This window comes from Dermochelys coriacea, chromosome 8 (assembly GCF_009764565.3).
Source record: "Dermochelys coriacea isolate rDerCor1 chromosome 8, rDerCor1.pri.v4, whole genome shotgun sequence".
NCBI lineage: Eukaryota > Metazoa > Chordata > Testudines > Dermochelyidae > Dermochelys > Dermochelys coriacea.
In genome coordinates, this window is record NC_050075.1 from 57,496,980 (window position 1) to 57,503,606 (window position 6,627).

A 6,627-nucleotide genomic window follows, 5' to 3' on the forward strand; every position below is an offset into this window, starting at 1 on the left:
CCTCCATCTCTAGCAAAAACTGTATTCACTCTGGCCCTGCAGCTCTTCTTATACTAGCCTGTTGGGCCCTGATTGGCTGCTTCCCACACAGCCACACAAGGCAGCTTGGAGGACTTCTCTATTTCCCTTCTCTGGGGAGGGGGTGTGGCAGGGCCACAAGGCCTCCAGCATGGGGCATCAGGGCCTAGTCCACCCCATCACAGGTGGTGACACAGCCCCTCACTGGTCTGGATTGCACCCTGGAATGTGATAGTATGTCGACATTACATTGTCAACTCGGATCTGTGTGACCTGGGGTTGTGATCTCCGTGTTTTCAAGCCCACTCTTGAGCATCCACATTGTGTTGTAAACCTGGGATTACAGTTGCTGGATTTGCGTGTATCAGCTGTGCTGAAATGCCATACAACACAATGCAGACCTTTAGACTTGGGTCTATGGCTTGAGCTGTGTCTACACTGAAAAATGAGATTCTGACCCACTCCCCTAGTAAAATCATATGACCCGGGTCTCGAATGCTTGTTGATCTGATTCAAACTGATGTGTGTGTAAATGGAAAGGAGGGTTGGGTCAAAGCCCCGGCTTAAGGTATGTCTTCATTGTGATAAAAAAATCTGCAGCACCAAGTCTCAGAACTTGGGTCAGCTGACTCAGACTCACAAGGCTTGCATGTGGGTCTATAGAATTAATGTAGATGTTTGGACTTGGGCTGGAGCCCAGGCTCTGAGACCTTCCCCCACTCCCCCCCACAATCTTAGAGCCCAGGCTCCAGCCTAAGCCTGATAGTCTACATGGCAATTTTATGGACCCTGTAGCCCAAGCTTCCACAGCCTCGTCAGCTGTGGCCAGATATAGCATAGACATACCCAATGTGCCACATGCAGCCAAGAATAAGTAGAGTAAGGAAGTTAAGGGCACGTCAGAGATGCTGAGCACCCTCAACTCTCTCAAGTTTTTCTCACTGAAGTCCATGGAAATTTAGGATGATCTGAACTTTGCAGGATTCAGCCCTATTACCTGACCAAAGTCCAGTGAAATCAGTGAGAGGCTTTTCATCAATAGACTTTGCACCAGATCAATACAGAGCAGGAAGTAACAATGTTGACTTTAAACTGAAAAACAAGGATAAATTGGAAAACAGGTCTGTATGAAATAATGTGTGCAAATCTCCCAGCTGCACATATGAATCAATATGCATTTAGCAGTTCGAAAACAGAAGAATTTTTTTATGTACACTTTGTTTTCTACTGTGTTTCTGAATTAAGATGGTGGTTGCACCAGCTAAACTCCACCTTTTCTAGGGCAAGGTCATGAAATCTCCTGGGTCTTCTCCATGTTAAAACCCAGATTTGATTTGATTTTTAATTTGAATATGACAATTTTCTCACTGAGATTATTATCAAGAATTCATATATTCAGGTTTTTTTAGTTTGCTTATTTATACAGCTACTAGAAGTTATTTGCATGTTATAAAATTTCCCTTTCTTTTATACTTGGCAAATGAATGGCATCCAAGCAATCTGAGTTTTAATTTGATCAATATTTAATGAATTATAATTATCACTAGCACTCAGACTTTTGCAGTGCAATATACTACTGCGTAAGGGTTAATCAAGGAGAGAAACTAAAATACTATATCTGGAAAATAGCTATCAAGTTTGTGCTAAAGAAATGAAATGGAGTCAGGTTATTAACTAAATTACAAATGTCTAATTTAATCATTTTTCTAGTTACCATTTTTAAATTTAATTCTGGAAGCATTTCCCTCATTTATATTTTTAAGTATCTGTGATGTTTATTTAAATAATGCACTAAGAGCTAATGAATTCTTTAGTACCAATGTCCAAAATCTCTGCATTTTTAACAGACTAATACTAAGCTATTCTAAGTGGGACAACGATGATAACATTTTGCAGTTTAAATAGGATTTCTAATATATATGCTGGAAAAGTGCAATTAATTATGCTATCGGTACTGTTTATAGATTGCTAAAAGGATAACGATGCAAATGATGTTGGAAACAGGTAATCCTTTATGGATGAACATATCAGAGGAGAGTGTGATGTGAGTTCAGGAAACTGTTTTAATATTAAACATGTTTCACAAAGAGAAGATTTATTTTCTTCAGTAGTGTGGGCAAATCTTCACGTTTGCTAATGACCGTTTTCTTTTCAAATATACTCTGGATAGCTACAACTACTTGTGGGACTGGGGACATTAACACAAGATGAGATGATTCAACCATCTGATCTCTCTCACACACTGGCACATACATGGGCTATGGACATTTTCAGAGCAAGCATTCAGTTGATTGCAGCAGAGATGGGATAAAATCTAAACCAAACAACAGAATTCAAATTTAGGAATGGAATTCTCAAGTTCAGATAGTCACAGTTCACATTCATTTTGTGGTGGTTTTAATACAACAAAATTATAGACTTTTCTCTTAAAGTATTCACCATGAAAGCAGTCCAGGAATCTTCCACATAGAGTGAACTCGAAATGTTTTGAACTATGGAATGGCATAAAAATGTTCAAATGTGGTGTTTCTCATCCAGTGCATTAAATACCCCAATCAGCTGTGTGGGTGAAACTAGAGAATTGCTACATTCACAAATAAACTCGCACAGAAAAATGATAAAAGACAAAAAAACATGATTACCTATAAGTGAACACTTTTCATAAAACAGTCACTCCATATCTGACTTCTTAGTCCTTTTCCTCAAAAGATGAACATGGCAGCTTAAATTCATAACTATGCCATGAAAGCTTATGCTCAAATAAATGTGTTAGTCTCCAAGGTGCCACAAGGACTCCTCATTGGTTTTGTTCTTAATAAAGACACTGGATATATGGCTTACTACAACAACTTATAACCCACTAACCCCCTTTTTTTTTGTCCTATGACTGCAGAGGTGTGAATGAGCCACTTTTTCTTGAATTGCCTCTTAGACTATATGTTAACTACTGATGCTAAACAATCTGTTCCACCTTGTATTTAGCTGTGATGCTCTGCATCCCTTTCCCAGACCTAAAGAAGAGCTCTGTGCAGCTCAAAAGCTTGTCTCTCACCAACAGAAGTTGGTCCAATAAAAGATACTACTTCACTCACATTGTCTTTCAGATAAATACAATAGTTTCAGCACAGTGTGGAACTAAGGCTATGTCTACACTACAGTGGTAAATCTATTTATGCTACACAAATCTAGCTATATGAATAATGTAGCTGGAGTCAACGTACCTTAGTTCAAGTTACTGTGGGGTCTACATGGTGTGGGGGAGAGGAGAAACTTCCCTATTGACTTATCTTACTCTTCTCCTCAGGGGTCAACTGGAGAGTGATCTGCTGTTGATTTGTCGGGTCTTCACTAGACCCGCTAAATTGACCATCGGTGGATCAATCTCAGAGCATCAATCCTGACTGTAGTGTAGATGTAGCCTAAGAAATGGACATGGGCTTTTACCATTCTGTAAAATATGGAAGTTGGGACAGAGACCATCTTTTTCTTTGATGTTTGTGCTGCACCTATCAGAGTGAGGTCTTGGTCTGTGATTAAGGTGCTAGTGCAACACAAATTATGATGATGATGAAGAAGATTAATGATTGAGTTCACAGGTGCTTAACACACTTTTTGTTCTCAGTTGATGTCACTTACACACTCTGAGCCTGATTCTCAAGGGCTCTGAGCCTTGTGTAGTCATTTGTATTGGTTGAAAGTGGTTGCAAAATGTTACTATTCTGATTTATACACACTTTGCACTCACTTTGTACTAGGGTAAATGATGACACAAGGTGTAGGCTGAAGGACATCTGTATTTCAGGGTCAAGTGAATTGATAAACTCAACCTAAATCAGTTAAAATTACTTACACATAGTGAAATCCTGGTCCCACTGTAGCCTGTAGATAAGACATAGGTATGGGAGTAAGGCTGTAACACAATGAGCCTACAAGCCTCAAGACCTGTAAGATAATAACTTAGCTAAACTAAAGAAGTCATAAGGCTTAGCATAAGCAGCTAACCAGGAATAACTCTAGACCATAAGATACCACAATTATGACTAAACTGCTGACAGGTAACCACAAGATGAAAGATGATATCAGATTTGGATATTTGGATAAGTTAGGAACATTAGCAGATGTCCAGCCACAAGAATACCATGGTAACTAATTGACCTATATGCTAATGAGCTTGAGGTAAAAGACCTAGTAACTTATGGAAGAAAGGCACCCCAACAGAACCCTGCCAAATCACAGAATGCTGACTGGGAATTAATACATAATCAATAGATCAGGCAACATCACTGAAGTCAATTGGAGTTTTGCCTCTGATTTTAGTGATTTCACCCATAATTTCCCCCTGGAACCTATGCCTAAACTACTAATCTAAACTACTATGTCCTTCCTCCCCTTACAAGATCCAGGTTCCCCTTTGCCATTTGCTGGCAGCTGGAGACTGGAGAAAACTGATTTACAACTAGAGCTGTGGGACTAACTGATTTTTTCAGTTCACCTGCAATTCTGAAAAATTTAAAAAAATATTTTGGGGTTTGGATCAAACTGAAAACAAAATTGATGAATCAAAATACCAAAATAAAATAAAATAAATAAAATGTTGGGTCAAACAAAACATTTTTTTTGACCAAAAACAAAGCGTTTCCTTTTGATGTTGTGTGGTTTCTACAGTTTCTTAATATTTTTTAAATAAAATTGAAGGAAGTTTTTGCACAAAACTTGTTTCAAATAAAAATATTTTTCAAAAACGTCAAACTTTCATTTTGACTTTTTTTTCTGAATTCTTTGGTTTTTTTCTTCAACATTAACAATTTGGCAAACCTGACACACATTCACTAAACATTGTGGGGTCACTGGATCTACATTTTTCATCCCCCCCAAAAAAATTATGTCCAAATATTTTGTCTTTGAAGTTGTTACCTTGGTTTTTCAGGAGCAGACTGATTTAACTCACTGCATATCTTTGGTTTCTTTGATACTAGTAAGGTAGACTAGCTGCCCAGCAAGTTTCCAGGATGATCTTCAGAGGGTGCAGTCAGAGAGGAGTGGGGGTTACAGCTTTCCACCCTTTCCACTGAAGAAGGTAACAAAGGATTTAAGGGGGTTGCTTATCCCATGAGAAAGAAGGAAAAGGTCACTGTCTTAAAATTAGGCAAACTTGGTGTGATGGAGTGTTCACCCCACAGCAGCCCCTAAAGGGGTAATGTTGCTAGTTGGGCCAATTAACTGCCTAGGCTGTGCCTGGAGGAGGCAGTTCAGGGAACAGTGAGGACTAATTAAAGGTTAAAGTTCATGTGGAAAGCAGCAGGCGGGGCTTGTATAAAGCCAGGTAGCTGAGGGCAGAAGGAGGCTATAGGAAGGAGGTTTGCATTCACCCTGTAAGACTAAGGAGAGAAGAGAGCTTGGCCTGGAAGGAAGGGCACTCTGGATGAGGGTGGAGAAGGCACAAGATAGAGGCAGCATAGGAAGTAGTCCAGGAAAATAGCAGTAAGTTGTGGGACAGTGCAGACAGTATCCACTGGTTGTAAGGTCTCTGGGCTGAAACCTGGAGAAGAAGGTGGGCCTGGGTTCCCCTACCAGCCACTGGGGAAATAGCACCATTGAGGGCAGTGAATTGGAAGCCTTTCTGGGATGGCTGATATAGAGAGACTTTGGTACACACCCCTTCTTTCTCCAGAAGGGGTAATCTACAGTAACCTGGCCTGAGGACCAAGCTATGGGGGAGGGGGGGAGAGTGAGCACCCACATGAAGAAGAATCAGACTGGCACAGCTATTCCCCACCCTTGGCCCCAAGGAGTCACTTCAGTGGTGACTAGATCAGCTCATGGCACTTGGGTTAGTCGGATTTTGTTTTTAATGATAAAATTATTCTGATTTTGTATTTTGTTTTTAATCAGTGTTTCACACAGCTTTACTTCCAATACATAGATAACATGACATATTCTACCCTGCACTTCCAAAGTCATTATCCTGCTACTATGTGCTGTATTACATTCAGTTTATTTGGATCCAATGGCTGCAGGCTGACAATGTAGGATGAAAAATTTAACAGCTAGGATAATTAAAGATTAGGACAAGTTACCTAGGAATGTGGTGAGGTTTCCATCACTTGAAATCTTTAAATCAAAATTGTATGCATCTGCCTGTCTGAAAGATGTATGTTCTAGCTGAACCAGAAGTTATGGGTTTGATGCAGGAATTCCTGGGTGACATTGTATGGCTTGTTATGCAGGAGCTCAGACTAGATGATCATAATGGGTCCCCTCTGACCTTAAAATCCATGAATCATTTTCATAAAACTAATAATATGAGACACAAGTGAACTGTGGCTTGATTCTTACATTTTATTGATGTAGAAAGTGTTTCTAAAGTCGACAGGGGAAATAAATAGGAGATTCTTATCTGTGCTACATTAGGCAAGGGATGGATAAGGAAGTGATTTGAATATGCTACTATCTTTTTTTTTATTTTTCTATGCATATTTATTCCAGGGATGTATTTGATGTGTTTTATTTCTAATTAGTAGAACTTTGTCTATAGGTAAATATTGAATATACTGTGGCATAATTGGTACCCTGAGAACTGGCAGTTATATCCAAATTATTTCTTCTGGA

The 6,627-nt window shown here is 39.4% G+C and overlaps 1 long non-coding RNA gene across 1 annotated transcript; it reads right to left on the bottom strand.

Moving 5' to 3' along the window:
* Positions 1-1,919: 1,919 nt before the first annotated feature.
* Positions 1,920-5,319, bottom strand: LOC122461230. The gene is made up of 3 exons (XR_006283064.1): positions 4,933-5,319; positions 3,869-3,897; positions 1,920-2,332 (listed from the first exon to the last, which is right to left on the bottom strand). It is a non-coding gene; the product is annotated as an uncharacterized LOC122461230 (long non-coding RNA).
* Positions 5,320-6,627: the final 1,308 nt, after the last annotated feature.